Genomic DNA, 20,639 nt, shown 5'->3' on the forward strand with positions numbered 1-20,639 from the left:
TGATCGAACGCACCTTTGGCCTCTTAAAGGCCAGGTTTAGGTGCCTGCATATGACAGGTGGATCCCTAATGTACTCACCTAAGAAGGTGTGTCACATCATCGTGGCCTGCTGCATGCTTCACAACCTGGCTTTGCGCCGCCAGGTGCCTTTCCTGCAGGAGGATGGTCGAGACGGTGGTGTTGTGGCAGCTGTGGAACCTGTGGAGAGTGACGAGGAGGAAGACGACGGGGCTGAAACAGACAACAGGGACAGAATCATTGAACAGTACTTCCAATAGGACACAGGTAACAATTCAAACATAATTTAGTAAATGTGAACTACTCTCCTGCATCTCTGCTGCCTGTCTATTTGCCCCAGTGTATGATGACTGAGTTGTGGCTTTTCCCTCCCTATTTCAGATCTGGGGTCCCCACTACGAGTCCTGTGCTTCGTTTCCCCATGGACTACAGCTTTGTGGCAGCTGTTTGTTGACTTCACTATGTACAAGGACATATTTGCACTGTCATGTCAATTACAATATTTTGAAATCACAGCCAGACTCCAGATAGTTTTGTGCTAAATGGGTGTTTATTTCAGTGCTCAAAATGGGATGGGTGGTTTCAAGTGGGTGGGGGCTATGGTGAAGGAATGTCCATGGCAGAGTCCAGAGTAACAGTCACACAGGTGCATTGTCCAGAGGCCTGTGGAGAGATGGAGCATGGGCAGTTCAAGGATGGACAGGGTGACAATGTGGGACAGTGGGATGACATCAGGTGGTATCCTTTGCTGGCGGGGGTCTTGACATCCTACTCTGTCTTCTTGCGAGATCTCAGGGCCCTCTTGCGGGGTGGTTCTTCTCCTGCAGGAGGTGGGGGTCTGGTGGGCTGCTGTTGTGCGGGGGCCTCCTGTCCACTAGCGCCGGCGGAGGTGGTTGGCTGTTCTTGGTCCAGGCTAGTGGCAGGGGCCCTTTGTTGTTGTTGAGTGTCCGTCCTGGTGTTGATGAGGTCCTGCAGCAGCCCTACCATGGTAACCAGGGTGGAGGTGAGGGCTCTGATGTCCTCCCTGTACCACCGATAGTGTTCCTCCTGCAGTACCTGGATCTCCTGGAACCGGGCCAGTACCGTCGCCATCGTCTCCTGGGAGCGGTTTGTATGCTCCCATGATGGTGGTGAGGGCCTCGTGGAGAGTGGGTTCCCTGGGCCCGTCCCCCCCTGTCGCACAGCTGCCCTCCGAGTTGCCCTGTTTCCCTGGGCCTCTGCCCCCTGGCCGGTGTGCCCACTACCACTGCCCCCAGGTCCCTGTTGTTGTTGGGGTGGTGGGTTATCCTGGGTGCCCTGTAGTGGTAGACACACCGCAGATTGACGCGCCCTGGAGACAGAGGCATGGGCCCGCTGGGTGGGAGCTGTGCTGGTGTTCCCAGAGGGGTTTGGGTCTGTAGTGGCCTGTGCCTGTGTGAGGGGAACCGACTGTCCAGAGGTCCCCGATGGTCCGGGCTGGTCATCGGTGTCCAGGTCGACAGAGCTGCTGTCATCGCTGACGGCCTCTTGGGTGGGGGGTGTGGAGAATTCTGGGCCCTCCGTGGCGGTGTGTTGACGGTCGGGTCCTGCAGGGGTATAGAGGTATGGTTATAGTTTCAATGTGTGGCATATGGGTGTATCTGTGGGTTCCCGTGTCCCCAAGTGCTGGCATTCGTGTGTGGGGGCTTTGGTGAGGGTGGCTTGTGGGGGGGATGTGTATATGCATTGGGCATGCTTTGGTGATGGGTGTCCATGCTTAGTGGACGCATGCAGGCCTAGGTTTTGGGATGTGTGGGTTGTGATGGTGAGACATTGGCAGGGAATAGGTGTGCTGGGGGTGGGGGTGAGGATGGTGGTGGGGGTGAGGATGGTGGTGGGGGTGAGGATGGTGGTGGGGGTGAGGGTGGGGGTGAGGATGGGGGTGGGGGTGAGGGTGGGGTTCGAGGATGGGGGTGAGGGTTGGGGTATGATTTGGCATGCAGGTGGGGGGGAAGCAGTAGTGAAGCTTCAACTTACCAGTATCCATTCCTCCGCCGACTCCTGCGAGGCCGTCAGGATGCAGGATGTTCAAGACTTCCTCCTCCCATGTTGTAAATTGTGGGGGTTGAGGTGGGGGTCCTCCGCCAGTCTTCTGCACGGCGATGTTGTGCCTGGATACCATGGAACGCACCTTCCCCCGTAGGTCGTTCCATCGCTTCCTGATGTCTTCCCGATTTCTGGGGTGCTGTCCCACAGCGTTGACCCTGTCGACAATCCTCTGCCATAGCTCCGTCCTCCGGGCAATGCTGGTGTATTGGACCTGTGTGCCGAATAGCTGGGGCTCTACCCGAACGATTTCCTCCACCATGACCCTGAGTTCTTCGTCTGTGAAGCGGGGTTGTCTTTGGGGTGCCATGGAGTGGTGTGTATGATGTGTGGGGTGGAGTATGTGTAGTTAAGTGTGTTGAGTGTGGTGGTGTGTGTTGTTTTGTGTGTGGATATTGTGTGGGTGATGGTGTAGTGTGCCTCTGTGTGATGGTATTCTGTGATCGCTGCTGTGTCTCTCAGTGCTTCTTTCTGAATTTTTAGTCGTAGGGGTTTGTGGGTGATGTGGGTGTGTGTTTTATATTGTATTGTGTGTGTGGGAGTGGTGTGTGTATGTGTATCAGGTGTGTGGAATTCAAATCGGCCAATGTGGCTAAGTTTTGTTCGTTTGTGTGTATTCTGACCGCGGCGGTGTGTACCGCCAATGGAAAACCGCGTTTGAAAGACCGCCGCGTGGATTCGTGGGTCGTAATGGCATGGGCGTATTTCTGTTGGCGTGACGGTGGAGGTTTGGTCACCTCCACTTTTCCGCCGACCGCTGGTCTGGTGGTCTGTTGTGGCTGTCGGATTTTCGGAGGTTTGGCTGCTGCGGGTCAGAATGACCGTGGCGGGTTACCGCGACCGCGGCGGAATTATGGAGGATTTCTGACCGGCGGTAGGCGCCTTTTACCGCCGAGGTCAGAATGACCACCTTATTGTTTTAGGGGTGGGGTGGGGGTGTTGGGGAAGTTTCATTTTTTAGAGCTTAGGGTGGGTGGGGTCGGGGTAGTTTAGCTATTAGGGGTTGTTTTTAGGGCTCGGTGGGTGCTGGTGTCGGGGTAGTTTAAATTTTAGGGACAGGGTGGGGAGGTTGTGGTAGTTTTTTTAGGGCTTAGGGTAGGGGGGTTGGAGTAGTTTCGTTATTAGGGGTGGGAGAAAGTTTTAGGGTTCAGGGCGGGTGGGTGTATCAGGGTAGTTTAATTTTTAGGGGCAGGAGTGGAGGTAGGGGTAGTTTTATTGTTTAAGCTTAGGGTGTGTGGGATCCAGGTAGTTTAGTTATTAGGGATGGGGGAACGTTTTAGGGCTCAGGGTGGGTGGAGTTGTCTGGGTAGTTCAGTTTTTAGGGGCGGGCAGTGAGTTGGGATAGTTTTTTATTTTTAGGGCATAGGTTGGGGGGTGGGGAATCACAGTAGTTTAATTATTAGGGGTGGGGAAAGTTTTTAGGGCTCAGGGCGAGTGGGGATTGTCAGGGAAGTTTAGTTTCTATGGGCAGGGTGGAGACAGTCCCTTCAGTCAATTTAAATATTTTATATATATTTTTAACCCCTGGGGGAGATCACACCACCTCCCACCCCAAGGGAAGAGGGTCAGCCCATTTGAAAACAGATGATAACTCTGGTGTCTAGTGGTGTTTTCTGGCTGTGGATCGCAGTGTGGCAGGAAACACTTTCAACAAGGCCTCATTTGAAAGGGGAGAATCTCCCCCTTCAAAAGAGGTGTTTCAGAAAGGTGGGGAGGCCCCTTTGGGCTGGTTTTCCCCACCAGAGCGGAAAGAGGCCTTACCTGCTGCTTCCTGCTCCAGTGGGGAAAACAAACTGTGATGTCAGCATAGGTGATGTCCCACAGGAGTATGTCCTCCCACTACCTCTTGACAATACCTTCTTACATAGAGTGCATGTCACCTTTCGGGCATTAACTTGTTTTTCTCCTTATGTGCAGGAACGATGTGCGACCACGTCGCGAATCTTGTGAAAGTACTACAAACACATTTAAAATAGTTTCTAAGTACTGTTCTGGTCGTTAATTAACATCATTAGTAAACCTAAGCCCAGATTTATACTCTGTTTGCGCCAAATTTGTGTCATTGTTTTTGACACAAATTTGGTGAAAACCTAACTCCATATTTATACTTTGGCGCTGGACCTGTCTAGCACCAAAGTTTCGGAGTTTGCATCATGTTTTGCATGCGGGAAACTACCTTGTATCAATGAGATGCAAGGTAGGCGTTCCCGTGCAAAAAAATTACGACATGGCCTTAGTGCCATATTTATCCTCCCATGCTAAAATCACGCAAGGGGGGGAGGGATCCTTAAATAATGGTGTTAAGCTTGCTTAGTGACATTATTTAACGCCTGGGTCAGGGCAGGCGTTAGGGGACTTGTGGGCCTATTTCCATGGGCAGAGACCATGGAATGGGCCGACAGGTACCCTTCCCTAGCACCGGGGACACCCCCACCCACACCAGAGGGGCACCAGAGGATGGGGGACCTCATCCTAGGTAAGTACAGGTAAGTACTCTAATTTTTTTTAAAAAGTGCCTACATGGCACTGGGCCCAATGGCCACGCCCAGGGGACATGGCCTTGGGCATGGCCATTGGGGTGGTGGGAATGACTCCTGCCTTTGTCATGAGTCATGTCCATGGGGGTTGTACATCAAAAAATTACGCTAGTCTGGTTAGAGTCATTTTTATGCCTCTAACCATACTAGCATCATCCTTTGACACACAACCTTGTCTTCCCCCTACGCCTCCCCCACCCCAAGGTTAGCATCCTTTTTTATGACGCTAGCCGGGCCTTACCACCGGCTTCAGTCATTCCATAATTATGACGCCTGGCTGGCATCTTGGAATGGCGCCCAAAGTATAAATATGGGCCCTAGTACATGAAACTAAATTTTAATAACTTGAATATATCTATATCTCTCTCTCTCTCTCTATATATATATATATATATATGTATATATATATGTGTGTGTGTGTATTCTATAAGTGTAGAATTCACGCTGAAGTCGCGTAGTGCTCACAAAGGTTTGCATTGGGTACGTAACTCCTAAATTTATTTTAAAAATATATATATATGAGTATTATAAGTAGTCAAAAAAAAAATCATTTAGCATAAAGGCCCATGGCAGTAGCATAAGGATAGGATTAGGTCAGGCACCATACAGGAGAAACTGACAGCAAGGTATCATTAATTCACCTCATCCCCCCTCACATATATAGCGTGTCAGTTAAGTTTATGTTGCAGAGAGTCTGACTTCAACTGGTCATATAATGGTACACAGTTATTGTAAGCAGACGGTGTTGCCAATCAAATGAAAAAACACATCACACCTGAGTTAGGTTACTTCACAGTTAGAGGCTTGCAATCTACATATCAGTGAAAACAGGTCAGTATGGCTTTACAGGTGTGCATGTTACCAATGTTTGCCAAAACATTTTAGTCCCAGGACACACCATGGTGACAGTCAGTGCTCCAGACACCAAATATGCACATTAGAAATTCACTATAGAAAATACACATAAATTCACTTAAAAAAAAACAACAGTTACAGGGACATTATAGTTAGGAAATAGAATTTAAAAAATGCTGGAATTTCACTGAGAAAAACAAAGGTTACAGGGATGTTATAGGTAGGAATCTTTTTTTAAAAAATGTAGAAATTCACTGAAAAAAACGAAAGTTACATGGATGTTATAGTTAGGTCACATTTCAGACATACAAAACCAGTGAAATTCAGCAGTTAAACTTACATGAGCTAACTATAACTTACGTCACTGCAATGCACTGCTTATGACCTCACATATTACATCATCAGTGACATCATCAGTGACATCACTGATGACATCACTCATGACATTTCAAATGACATCACTTATCAATGTTATAGTTAGGTTCTTAATTTACTCGTAGAAAACCTTAGACATTCACCAGTTATAGTTAGAGTTACAGTCACCTTAGGGCGCAAGTTATAGTTACTTGAAATAACTCTAACTATAAGTGGTGAACTTCTAAGGTTTTCTACGAGAAATTCAAAACCTAACTATAACGTCCCTGTAACCTGTTATTTTAAGTGAATTTCTATGTTTTTTAAAAATTGTATTTCCTACTAAAATGTCCCTGTAACCTTTGTTTTTTTCAGTGAAATTCCATGTTTTTTTCCGTAAATTAATTTTCATTACTATATGTTAATCCAACTACCGCCGTGCATGGCTTTCAGCTTTGCACGGTGGCGGTTGCCCACAGGGCCTGTGGCCAACCCCCTATAACCACTCAACCGGCGGTTATAGGGGGGTTGCATATTTGCAAGAGGGCAAATGCAGAGTCTGGAAAAGGAAAGTGGTTCCAGTGCATCTGCTGACGAGCCAGGACCATCATCTAGTGTATGCCATATTTCTGTAGTTCCTCCAACTATCCCAGAATTTGCAGAACTTGGGATTTTTTGTCGCAAATGTGACAACATTTTGAATGTTGGAGAACAAGCTGTTCCAAATCTGGTGCAAACAATCAAGACGCACAAATGTTAAAATGACATTGTTTTAGTTTTTCTACTTTAACGGACTACACAAACTGTTCTGCTTCCTGTTGCAAATAATGTTCATTTTAAAAATAGTTTAGAAAACATACAAAAACTCACAAAACTCACACACAAAAAGTGTTTTTTTTAGGATCACATCTTATATTTTGAAACAAAAATTGCATGACTGATTTCAAGGGTGACTTTTTGGGTGTATAAGAGCTTGTATAGTTGAGTGAAAGTATATATCAAGTAGTGAATGAATGAGTGACTTGCTGCTTGAGTAGCTGTATGAGTGTCTCACTGACAACACGAATGAGTGTATGAGTGAGTGGGTGCATGAATGGCTGTATGGGTGAGGTACTGGGTGCATGAGTGAGTATATGAGTAAGCGAGTGGGTATGTCAATGGGGACACAGGTGAGTGACTGAGTGTGTGAGTGGCTGTATGAACGAGTGAATGGGTGTGTGAGTGGGTGAATGGGTGAGTCAATAGGTGTGTCAGTAACTGTATGGGTGAGCAGTAGGGTGTATGAGTTGCTGTATGGTAAGTGAATGGGTTTGTGAGTGGGTATAAAGGTGAGTGACTGTGTGCATGAATGGCTGTATGGGTGAGTGAATGGTTGCATCAGTGGCTGCATGGGTAAGTGAGTGGGTGCATGAATGGCTTTATGGGTGAGCGACTGGGTGCATAAGTGAGTGTACACGTGAGTGGGTATGTGAGTTGGTGCGCAGGTGAGTGACTGGATGTGTGAGCAGGTGTATGGGTGAGTGACTGGGTGTGTGAGTGGCTGTATGGGTCACTGAATAGGTGTGTCAGTGGGTGCATTGGTGAGTGATAGGGTCCATGAGTGGCTATATGGGTGAGCAATAGGGTGTGTGAGTTGCTGGATAGGTGAATTCATGGGTAGGTGAGTGGGTATGTGAGTGAGTGACTGGGTATTTAAATGGCTTTATGTGTGATTGAATGGGTGCATCACTGGCTGTATGGTGTGTGAGTGGGTGCATCAAGGGTTGTATGGGTGAGTGACTGGGTATATGAGTGTGTGTATGGGTAAGTGAATGGTTGTATGATAGGCTGTATGAGTGAGTCACTGAGTGTGTGAGTGGCTGTAAGCATGAGTGAGTGGGTACATGAGTGGCTATATGAGTGAGTGAATGGGTGCTTCATTGGCTGTCTGGGTAAGTAACTGGGTGCATGAGTGGCTGTATAGGTGAGTGAATGGGCGCATGTGTCAGTGTATGGGTGTCTGAGTTGGTACATAACTGACTGTACAAGTGAGTGGTAGGGTGCATGTATGCTTGTACGGCTTAGTGACTGCTCATGTGAGTAGCTGTATGGATGAATGCATGGGTGTGTGAGTGCTTTTATAGATGAGTGAATGCATGTGGAAGTCACCCTATGGGTGAATGACTGGGTACCTCAGTGTCTGTTGTATTGAATGCTTGTGAGTATCACTAGCTGTATGGCTGAATGAGTGGGTGAATGAGGGCATGTATGCATGAATGATAAGTTGCATTACTTGCTGTATTAGTGAGTGAGTAGGTAGATATATAGATGTATGGAAGAGTGATAGTGTTTATCAGTGGTGTATGTGTTACTGGCTCATGTATGAGTGGCTATATAGGTGTGTGAATGGGTAGATAAGTAGGATCATGGGTGACAGAGAGAATGCATGAGTTTCTATATATGTGAGTGAGTAGGTACATAAATGGCTACACAGGTGTGTCAGTGGGTGTATTACTGGGTGTATAAATGACTGAGTGGATGGGTGAGTGAGGCACTGAGTGAGTGAATGGGTGCATGAGTGACTGTTCAGTTAGTGAGTGTATAAGTGTGTATATCAGTGATTGACTGGGTGCATGAATGACTGTATGTGTGACTGACAGCATTCATTAGTGTTTGTATTCATAAATGACTGGGTATGTAAGTGGTTGTTAAAGTGAGTGAGTGGGTGTAAGAGTCATGTTATCAGTGAATGAAAGCATGTAGTTGGTACTGTATGGTTAAGTAAGTGGGTATATGAGTGCATCTATGTCTCAGTATATGACTACATAACAGGTATATGGCTAAATGGCTATAGTAGTGATATACGGACGATGTAATGATAGTATGGGTGGTGTATGTATTACTGAGTGGTAGTATACTGTGTAAATGAGTGGGATAATGCATAAGTGATGTATGTACAGTTATATAAGTACTTACATGACACACTAAGGGGGTCATTCCGACCCTGGCGGTCGGTGTGAAAGCGGCGGCCAACCCGCCAAGAGGCAGGCGGTTTAAAAAATGGAATTCTGACCCTGGCGGGAACCGCCAACACAGGCCGCCACTTTAACACTCTGACCGCCACTGCGGGGCAAACAAACAGCGCGGCGGTCACCGCCAACAGACAGGCGGCAGACAATGTACCGCCCACCCTATCACGACCCACCAATCCGCCACCTTTTCCGGGGCGGGAGCCCCGCCGATAAAAACACGGCGGAAACAGACCACAAACGGGAAAACGCTCACCTCTATACACTCCACGAGGAATCTGGACAGCATGGAACCCGAATTAAACATCCTACCAGCGATTGTCTACCTGCTCCTCTACCAGGAGCACGAACGCCACCGCAGGAGACAACGGTGAGTACTGCACCTACGACACAGGGGAGGGGGGAGGAGAAAAGATTACGGGCACACACATACGCGACCCCCCCCCCCAAATCCCCACACACCAATGCAGAGCAACAAGTCAGATATACACCCCCCAAACCACCCGGAATAATTCAAAGACAAAATAAAATGATCATTAAAATAGAAGTATATTAAAGCATATATGAACTTAAGTGAAATATGAGATTTTTAAAACATATAAATCACAACATGAACAATGAATACATAGTCCAAAAGTCCGGCACATATTGGCGACATGCCATTGTTCGTTGGCCAATGTGCATAAACACATGGGCAAATCCCACACACGAGACCTGATTCCATTGGAGAGAACACTGCTGGGGCATCAGATGAGAAAACCACAGGCACCTCAGGGGGAAGGGAAGGGGGGGCACCTCAGCCACATGAGTCCACGACGCCAGATCCACGAGGGGCCTCCATGCCCACTGTACCATCCTGGGGAGTGCAAAGCCACAGTTTCACAAGTCTCTACAGTGGGTGGATTGCCCACTGTACCATCCTGAGGAGTGCAAAGCCACAGTCTCACAAGTCTCTACAGTGGGTGGATTGTCCACTGTACCATCCTGGGTGCCGGAGCGGTGCCTGAGATGAAGGGCCCAGCGGAGCGGTGCTTGACAGGAAGGGCCCAGCGGAGCGGTGCTTGAGATGAAGGGCCCAGCGGAGCGGTGCCTGAGATGAAGGGCCCAGCGGAGCGGTGCTTGACAGGAAGGGCCCAGCGGAGCGGTGCTTGAGATGAAGGGCCCAGCGGAGCGGTGCCTGAGATGAAGGGCCCAGCGGAGCGGTGCTTGACAGGAAGGGCCCAGCGGAGTGGTGCTTGACAGGAAGGGCCCAGCGGAGCGGTGCTTGAGATGAAGGACCCAGCGGAGCGGTGCTTGAGATGAAGGGCCCAGCGGAGCGGTGCCTGAGATGAAGGGCCCAGCGGAGCGGTGCTTGACAGGAAGGGCCCAGCGGAGCGGTGCTTGAGATGAAGGGCCCAGCAGAGCGGTGCCTGAGATGAAGGGCCCAGCGGAGCGGTGCTTGACAGGAAGGGCCCAGCGGAGCGGTGCTTGAGATGAAGGGCCCAGCGGAGCGGTGCTTGACAGGAAGGGCCCAGCGGAGCGGTGCTTGAGATGAAGGGCCCAGCGGAGCGGTGCCTGAGATGAAGGGCCCTGCGGAGCGGTGCTTGAGATGAAGGGCCAGGCGGAGCGGTGCCTGAGATGAAGGGCCCAGCGGAGCGGTGCCTGAGATGAAGGGCCCAGCGGAGCGGTGCTTGACAGGAAGGGCCCAGCGGAGCGGTGCTTGAGATGAAGGGCCCAGCGGAGCGGTGCAGAGACGGCGGGGCCCAGCGGAGCTGTGCTTGACAGGAAGGGCCCAGCGGAGTGGTGCAGAGACGGCGGGGCCCAGCAGAGCGGTGCTTGACAGGAAGGGCCCAGCGTAGCGGTGCTTGAGATGAAGGGCCCAGCGGAGCGGTGCAGAGACGGCGGGGCCCAGCAGAGCGGTGCTTGACAGGAAGGGCCCAGCGGAGCGGTGCTTGAGATGAAGGGCCCAGCGGAGCGGTGCAGAGACGGCGGGGCCCAGCGGAGCGGTGCTTGACAGGAAGGGCCCAGCGGAGCGGTGCTTGAGATGAAGGGCCCAGCGGAGTGGTGCAGACATGGCGGGGCCCAGCGGAGCGGTGCTTGAGATGAAGGGCCCAGCAGAGCGGTGCAGAGACGGCGGGGCCCAGCGGAGCGGTGCTTGACAGGAAGGGCCCAGCGGAGCGGTGCTTGAGATGAAGGGCCCAGCGGAGCGCTGCTTGAGATGAAGGGCCCAGCGGAGCGGTCCAGAGACGGCGGGGCCCTGTTCAGCGGTGCTTCTCACGGCGGGGCCCTGTTCAGCGGTGCTTCTCTTGGCGGGGCCCTGTTCAGCGGTGCCTCTCACCGCGGGGCCCTGTTCAGCGGTGCTTCTCTTGGCGGGGCCCTGTTCAGCGGTGCTTGTCACGGCGGGGCCCTGTCAGCGGTGCTTGTCACGGCGGGGCCCTGTTCAGCGGTGCTTCTCACGGCGGGGCCCTGTTCAGCGGTGCTTCTCTTGGCGGGGCCTTGTTCAGCGGTGCTTGTCACGGCAGGGCCCTGTTCAGCGGTGTTTGTCACGGCGGGGCCCTGTTCAGCGGTGCTTCTCACGACGGGGCCCTGTTCAGCGGTGCTTCTCTTGGCGGGGCCCTGTTCAGCGGTGCTTGTCTAGTGTTCCTAGGGAACCAGATCTGGGCAATCCTTCCTGCTCAGTCGCCATCCGACCTATCGCTTGTGGGCCCTCCTGTGCTTTACTCCTGGGCCCCTGGGTGTCCTCCGTCACACCCCAAATGGGGCTGGTGGGGCCCTCCTGGGCAGCTCGCCTGCTGCCGGACTTCTTCGCCTTGCTGCCCTTGCCCTCCTTGGAAGAATCTCTGGGGCCCTTGCCTCCCTTGGTGGATGGGCCAGGTGACGGTGCAAGGCTGGTGTCCTTGGGGGCAGCCGTCTCAGGCCTGTGCCGCCGGCCCTTCCCTTTTTTGCTTCTTTTCCCAGGGGGTGGGCTGGCTGTCCCCTTGCTACTGGCCGATGTTCCTGCCCTAGGAGCTGGTGGACTCCAATAGCCCTGAACGATGGTCCTAGTAGGTGCAGGGCTTGTGGTGGCTGAGGTGCTGGTTGGAGTCTTACGAGATGGAGGGGGTGGGTCAGTTGTTGGAAAGAGGTCAAGGTTGGAAAGGAAAATCAATTTTGAAAGACAGGGACGGGTAGTTGTAGTGGGAATGGGAGTGGAGGAAGAGGATGTGGTTGTAGGAGAGTCAAGTGTGCTGTCTTTGGGTGCAGGTGCTTGTGACGGAGGCTGTCGTGAGGTGGATGGCTGTTGGGTGGGTGGCTGCCTGCGTTTGTGTGGTTTGGAAGAGGGGGTGACAGACACACTGGGAGAGGACACAGGGGACGTGTAAATGGTAGTGGGGTGGTGACTGCACGTGTGCGGACTGTTCTGGTGGGTGTGGTGGTGATGGACGTACTGGCTGATGGTGGTGTGCATGCGGCTGTGAGTGGAGACGTCACAGGGAGGGAGGAGGGAGACGAGGAGGAGGGGGACACAGTGGAGGCAGTGGGTGTTGCTGTGTCTGCATGTGGATGTTGCTTGGGGGAATGCTTGTGTGATCTGTGGTGCTTATGTCTGGATGAGCTGCCCTTGGGTGTTGATGTGTGTGCAGGCTGGTCTGTAGGTGTGTCTGGGATAGGCAGAGGAACAGGGGAGTGGGACTGGGTTGAGGAAGTTGAGGGGGAGGCTAGACACAGGGACAATTGCTGCAGTCAGTGCTGAAGCCAGAGCGTTGAACGATCGCTGATGGGCAGCCAGACCCGAATGAATGCCCTCCAGGTATGCATTGCTCCGATGCACCTCCCTTTCTACCCCCTGGATGGCATTTAAAAGGGTAGACTGCCCAACAATGAGCGTCTGGAGGAGGTCAATGATCTCCGCACTGAGGGCAGCAGGGGTAACTGGGGCAGGACCTGAGGTGCCAGGGGCGAAGGAGATGGCCGGCTTACTGGCCGAGCGGGCACGGGGCGAAAGCTGAGGGGCTGCTGGGAGGGCGGAGCTGGTGCGCTGGGTGGCGGCTGTACCTGTTGTTGCGGTGGGCACGGATGTTGCCGCCACCACAAGGGAGCTCCCTTCCGAGGACGTGTCGGTGTCGCTGACGTCTCCACGGGTCCCCGTTGTGGAGCCCCCCTCGCCCTCCGTCTCACTGGTTAACTCGGAGTCGGTTGCAGGGCCCTCCGGGGCCATGTGAGATGCAGCTCCCTCGTTCGCCGATGCCACTTCTCCTCCGCCTGATGATGCTAATGCACACATGAACAGGAAAACCAAAAAAAAGGGGGGGGAGAAGAAAGGAAGACATGTTGAGTGCATGCATTGGCGGCACCGTTGGCGGAGAGGACAGACACAGAAGCCCCCTGCACTACGCCGCGCACTCGGGGTACACTACTCAATTCTTGTGACTTGGCCTACAAGTGTATTGACGACATATGCACACATAGGTGAGCCCAGGCCATGAATAGCTGTACTTAGCACCCTACAGAGGTGGGGGGCGGGGGCACAGGGCCATGTCTAACGGAGGGGCCTAGCCTACAGAAACCGCCCTGGTCTAGAGATAGCCACAGACCTCCTCCCCCACCCAGACGCCTCCACTGTGCGCTTATATAGCGGAATGTGCTGATACTCACCCCCTTGTGTCTGCTGTGATGTCCTCACACACCCATCCAAATCGGGGTAGGCCACAGCTAGGATCCGGGACATCAGGGGGTCAATTGACGACTGGCACCCCTCCTACGTTGGGAGGCCATCCCCAGCAGAGCCTCGGCGGTCTTTCTGCTCCCGCGGCGGATGTCCTCCCACCTCTTGCGGCAGTGGGTGCCCCGTCTGTTGTGGACCCCCAGGGCCCGGACGTCCTTGGCGATGGCACGCCAAACGTCGATCTTCTGATGGGCGCTGACCTATGTGACATGTACAGGGTTGAAAAATAAATATCCTCACTTTTCTGCATGGTCGATGTGCACGGCCCCCCCTCCCCAACCTTGCCATGTGGCACATGCTCTCATCTGTCGTGCGTTGCACTCCTCATTCGCTCCCCTCCCCACCATCTTACATCCACCCCACTCAACACAGGCATAGCCCATACTACGTGCTCCCAGTGTACTTACATGTTGGTCTGGAGGACCGTAGAGTAGCGCATACTGGGGGAGGACCCCATCAACAAGTTTATCCAATTCCTCAGATGTGAAGGCAGGGGCCCTTTCCCCAGTCGCAGCAGCCATTGTCTCTTCCAGACCGAGTTCACAGCAGCACTTGCAGTATAGGTCCTCTCCTGTGGATGATCAGGTCTCGAGTGATTAAGCAAGTAGAAAATGGCAGTCACGCCCGCGGCGGTGCGTACCGCGGCGGTGCATACCGCGACGGTGCGTACCGCGACCGCCGGCGCACATCGTCATTGGCTCCTGAGACCCATAGGGTTCAATGTTAACCAATGCTGCTTTGCGCCGCGGTCTTCGACCGCCAACCGCCACGGTGTGCCACACCAGCGCATTGACCTCACATCCGATTGTCACACTTCACAGGTCAGGCAGCCACCATTTCAAGGGCCCACATGGCTGAATTTCTACGGCGTCACACAGGCCTAGGCCTTGCATTGCCACTCATACAAGCCATTCAATGCATAGCGAATCGTGTAATGTGCAAGCTGTGGTTACGTACCTGTGGGTTGATTGACTCTGTGCTCCATGTTGTCCTTCCTAGGCACCGTCCGCTGGGACTTGCGAGGAGATGGAGGAATCCTCCCGTGTACAGACCGCTGGTGGACCTGTCGACAATGGAAGAAAGACATGTCCTACTTACATACAGACTTGACCGAGCCACTATACAGGAACTGTGTGCCCAGCTGGAGCCAGACCTGATGTCCCCCATTCGCCAACCCACAGGGATTCCCCCTCTGGTGCAGGTTCTGTCAGTACTCCATTTTTTGGCAAGTGGATCATTCCAAACAACAGTGGCCATATCATCAGGGATGTCTCAGCCTATGTTTTCTAAGGTTTTGTCCAGAGTGTTGTCTGCCCTGATGAAATACATGCGGAGCTACATTGTTTTCCCTGAGGTGGGAGATTTGGCTACAGTGAAGGGTGATTTCTATGCCCTTGGACATATCACCAACATCATTGGTGCCATTGATGGGACCCAGGTGGCCTTGGTTCCCCCCAGCGGAAGTGAGCAGGTGTACAGGAACAGAAAAAGTTATCATTCTATGAATGTCCAGGTGGTCTGTTTGGCTGACCAGTACATCTCCCATGTAAATGCCAAGTTCCCTGGGTCAGTGCATGACGCGTACATCATGCGAAATAGCAGCATCCCTTATGTGATGGAACAGCTACAGAGACACCGTGTGGGGCTAATAGGTGACTCTGGTTACCCCAACCTGTCGTGGCTACTTACCCCAGTGAGGAATCCCAGGACAAGGGCAGAGGAACGCTACAATGAGGCCCATGGGCGAACTAGGAGGAATATAGAAAGAACCTTCGGCCTCCTGAAGGCAAGGTTTAGGTTCCTGCATATGACAGGGGGATCCCTAATGTACTCACCAAAGAAGGTGTGCCATATCATCGTGGCCTGCTGTATGCTTCACAACCTGGCTTTGCGACGCCAGGTGCCTTTCCTGCAGGAGGATGGTCCAGATGGTGGTGTTGTAGCAGCTGTGGAGCCTGTGGAGAGTGAAGAGGAGGAGGACGATGGGGACGACACAGACAACAGGGACACAGTGATACAACAGTATTTTCAGTAGCACACAGGTAGGAATCAACCACGCCATTTTACATTTACTTGAAGTCTCCTGCCTCTCTACTGTCTGAGTTCCCCCCCCAGTTCCTGTTAACTGAGTTGTGACTTTCCCTTCCGTTTTCAGAGCTGTGGGCCCCACTGCGTGACCTCTGCTTTGTTTGCCCATGGACTACAGCTGTGTGACAGTGGTATGTTGTCATCACAATGTAACTGAACATTTTGGCACTGTTGTGTCTAATACATTTGTTCAAAATACAAGCAGACTCCAGATTTATTTAGTGCAAGAAGTAATTTAATTCAAGTGCTAAATTTAAGGAACATGATTGTAAAACGGGGATGGGTGATGGTGGAGTAATGTCCATGGCAGAGTCCAGTTCTCAGTCTCACAGGTGCATTGTCCATATGCCTGTGGAAAGATGGAGCAGGGGCAGTTCAAGGTTGGACAGGGTGACAATGTGGGACAGTGGGATGACATCAGGGGGTATCGTTTGCTGGCGGGGGTCTTGCAATCCTACTCTGTCTTCTTGTGAGATCTCAGGTTCCGCTTGCGGGGTGGTTCTTCTTCTGCAGGAGGTGGGGTTCTGGTGGCCTGTCGTTGTGTGGGGGCCTCCTGTCCACTAGCGCCGGCGGAGGTGGTAGGCTGTTCCTGGTCCAGGCTAGTGACAGGGGCCCTTTGTGGTGCCACATGGTCCCGCAATGTGGTGACTATCTGGGTTAGGGCCACGACGATGGTCCCCATTGCGGAACTAATGTTCCTCAGTTCCTCTCTGAACCCCATGTACTGTTACTCCTGCATGACCTGGATCTCCTGGAACCTGGCCAGTACTGTAGCCATCGTCTCCTGGGAGTGGTGGTATGCTCCCATGATGGAGGAGAGGGTCTCTTGGAGAGTCGGTTCCCTGGGCCTGTCCCCCCCCTGTCGCACAGCAGCCCTCCCAGTTTCCCTGTTTCCCTGGGCCTCTGTCCCCTGGACGGTGTGCTCACTACCACTGCCCCCAGGTCTCTCTTGTTGTTGGGGTAGTGGGTCAACCTGGGTGCCCTGTAGTGGTGGACACACCGCTGATTGACGTGTCCTGGAGACAGAGGCATGGGCCCGCTGGGTGGGAGCTGTGCTGGTGTTCCCAGAGGGGGTTAGGTCTGGTGTAGCCTGTGGCTGTCTGTGGGGAACCGACTGTCCCGAGGTCCCCGATGGGCCGGGCTGGTCATCAGGGTCCAGGGAGACAGAGCTGCTGGGGGTGGGATGGACATCTCTGGACCCTCCGTGGCGGTGTGGTGGCGTTCGGGTCCTGCTGGGGTATAAGAGTATGTTTATTGCTTCTGTGTGTGGCATTTCGTGTAATGGGTGGGTGGCCGTGTCCCCCACTGCTGGCATTCCCTTGTGGGGGCTTTTGTGACGGTGGTTTGTGGGGGTGATGGGTGTGTGCAGTGGGCATGCTTTGGGGATGGGTGTCCATGCTTTGGGGACGCACGCAGGGCTAGGTTTTGGGATGGGTGGGATGTGATGGTGAGCCATTTGCAAGGAGTTGGTGTGATGGGGGTGGGGGTGAGGGTGGGGGTATGATTTGGCATGCAGGTGGGGTGGGGGGAATGGAGTAGTGAAGATTTGACTTACCAGAGTCCATTCCTCCGCCTACTCCTGCGAGGCCCTCAGGATGCACGATGTGCAAGACTTCCTCCTCCCATGCTGTGAATTCTGGGGGAGTAGGTGGGGGTCCGCCGCCAGTCCGCTGTACCGCGATGTTGTGCCTTGATACCATGGAACGCACCTTCCCCCGTAGGTCGTTCCACCGCTTCCTGATGTCGTCCCGATTGCATGGATGCTGTCCCACTGCGTTGACCCTGTCCACTATTCTGCTCCATAGCTCCATCTTCCTGGCAATGGTGGTGTGCTGCACCTGTGCCCCGAAGAGCTGGGGCTCTACACAAACTATTTCCTCCACCATGACCCTGAGTTCTGCGTCAGAGAACCTGGGGTGTCTTTGGGGTGCCATGGGGTGGTGTGGATGAGGTGAGGGCTGGTGTATGTGTTGTAGAGTGTGGTGAGTGTGGTGGTGTATGGTGTTTTGTGTGTGGAAATTGTGTGGGTGATGTAGTGATTTGCCTCTGTGTGATGGTGTACTCTATGCTGTGCTCTCTCTCTCTGTCCTTCACTCGCAATTGTGGTCGTAGGGGTTTGTGGGTGTTGTGGGTGTGTGTTTTATATTTAATTGGGTGTGTGGGAGTGGTGTGTGTATGTGTCTCAGGTGTGTGTATTTTGAATTGTCCAATGTGGTAGTGTTTTGTAAAGGTGTGTGTATTTTGACCGCGGCGGTGTGTACCGCCAATGGAATACCGCAGTTGAAAGACCGCTGCGGGGATTTGTGGGTCGGAATGGCATGGGCGTATTTCTGTTGGCGTGACGGTGGAGGTTTGGTCATCGCCAGTTTCCCGCTGACCTTTGGTGTGGCGGACTTTTGTGGATGTCGGGTTTTTGGCGGTTTGCAAGTTGCGGGTCAGAATGACCGTGGCGGTTTACCGCGCCCGCGGCGGTGTTATGGCGGCCTTCTGGCCGGCGGTAAGTGATTTTTACCGCCGAGGTCAGAATGACCCCCTAAGTGTGTGTCTCAGATACTATATAGGCCAGAAGCCAAAAAACACTTTGAAACAAACAAAGAATACTGACTAAGAATAAACAATTGTCAATAAATGCCAGAAACAAATACTTTCTCTGCCAATGTACTACCTGCAAAATGTTCATGTCATATCTCATAATTATAAATATGCTAGTGTGATGCTTATAAAACATGTAAAACAAATCAGCATACATTAATTATCCTATAGCAGTATATCAAAATGTACTGAAAAATGTCAGTTTCCCTCTTTTCTGTACTCAGTTTCTTATTATACTAGTACCTATAAACAGAGTACTGCACAATGATTATTGAACAGTGGGGAAACAATAATCATTTAGATTGTAGAAAAAAAAGCCATACTTACTACATTAACGAAAAGATTGTATGTTACAAAACAATTTGGTTGATATTATAGCTGATACAAAACTGCAAACAAATATAATCCACTGTTGAATTTTCCACATCACCCCAGAGAGGCCGAGTGATGTCTGAAACAATGATAACCCACACAGTGAGAAGATATATATTCATTTTCTTCCGGAAATTCTATGAAGCTGTTTCCTCCACAGTTTATTTTTGGATATACCTTTGTTAACATCACCCCTGATAGGCCGAATGATGTCTTAAAGAGTGCTGATCCACATTTACAGAAGGCCATGTAGTTATTACAGAAATCCTATGCAGGTATTGAACTCAAACTTAATTTTTGGATATCCTTTTGTTGATACCAGCCTTTACAGGCTGAATTGTCTTAACTAGTGAAGGTACACACAGAGAGAAGCCTATATAGTAAGTTTCTTCCAAAAATTGTATAAAAACAAATCATCAATACTTTATATTTTGGATATCCTTTTGCTTACAACACCCTGATAGGCTGAATGATGTCTTAAACATTGAAAATCCATGTAGAAAAAAAGTGTTCATTTGTTTCATAACAGAAATCTTTTGACTTCATTTATGCACAATTTATGTTTTGATATTTTTTTGAAGACATGATTGCTGATAGACTAACACACATAAGACTGTATCATTTTTGTCTGAAGAGAACAGGCTTTGGACTTTGGCTGAAGGAATAGTAGGTAAGAATTAGGAAGTTTGAAAGTAAATTTTTGTTTTAAGTGCAGACTGCTGTCATTATACTCCATCCATCCAGTTTGAGTCTTTAAATATACAGCATAATGTCCTGAAGTAATATTTGGGCCTTTATGGAAAATAATAGTCAAAATACAGTATGTTCTAACAGAAATAGATACCTGTGTCCAATGTTGTTCCACCTGCACTGCACCATTGAAACATTGCTATAAAGTACTTACCATCCCCCTGTGTAGGAAAGCCCTACTTTTTACCCTGGTCACCCCCACACTTTTTGGATAGATACTGGTGGTTTCTAACTATTGGCTGTGCCCTGGGTACAGCTTACCAGTCATAAAAAGGATGTTGCCTGGCTTCGACTGGTTCAAGAAGGGACTCCCTGTAAGAAATAGCTAACCAGAGTCCCCTGCATCACATCCTGAAGGAACTGACCAGCTGACTACTGTCCAGTGGTCATTTTGGAGTTTGATCCAGGTGCATTCTGGGAGTTGGAGTCCTAACCCTCTAGGAGCAACTCTGAGCTTCTGGAACCTTTGGATGAATTATGGACTCCTAAAATACCTTCAAAGGCCGTCTGGAAGAAGATCCAGATGTTTGGAGAAGATTGGAGAACTTTTGGTAAAAAGCTCCATAAAGGGAACGACCTGACGTCATGAGTTAAACTGGCTTACTCCGACCGCGACCTGGCCTGTCTTGCAGGTTTGTCCCGCTGAAACGCTCCAGAACTCCAGACTTCCAGGATTTCACCAGGGGCTCCTGGAAAGGCAATCCAACGATGTCAACTCATAATTGGCTTGCTGTGGAGGGTCATCCAATGTCAGAGAAACAAAGCTAAAAAAAAGTGAAAAAGCCCAACCGTAAAAAGTTGACCGGGACTTCCCACGCAGTGTATCCGAGGAGGGCTCCAGGGAAGTCAGATGAATATTCAGCTTCGGCCCGGACGAAGGTTTCCATCCTGAAAAATCAACTTAGTCCAAAGGTAGAATTCTTTACTGAGGGCTCCTAGGGCGCTTATCTGAAGAGAGGTCCTGGGAGGTAGGATTGGATTGGTGACTTGGTCCCTCTGAAGAAAATCTTCAAGAAAAAGACTAATTCCGAAGGTAATATTTTGACCGAGGTCTCCTGCTTGCTGTAGCTGAGCAGGACTCCATCACGATTGGCCTTAAACTTTGACTTTGCCCCGGTTGAGGTGCGAACAGATATCTCAAATGGCGCTTTTAGTTTCTATGTGCTAAAAAACACTGATTCGTTAAAAATGTATATCTCCTGATCCCCTTGTCCAATGTTATTCCTTTTGGTGTCACATTAAAGATACAAATATTTTGTTTTTTGTTTTTAGATTTTTGAACTGTTTACTATGTTTTATTTCATTATTGTTTTGTGA

The sequence above is a fragment of the Pleurodeles waltl genome, chromosome 5 (assembly GCF_031143425.1).
Source record: "Pleurodeles waltl isolate 20211129_DDA chromosome 5, aPleWal1.hap1.20221129, whole genome shotgun sequence".
Taxonomy (NCBI): Eukaryota; Metazoa; Chordata; class Amphibia; order Caudata; family Salamandridae; genus Pleurodeles; species Pleurodeles waltl.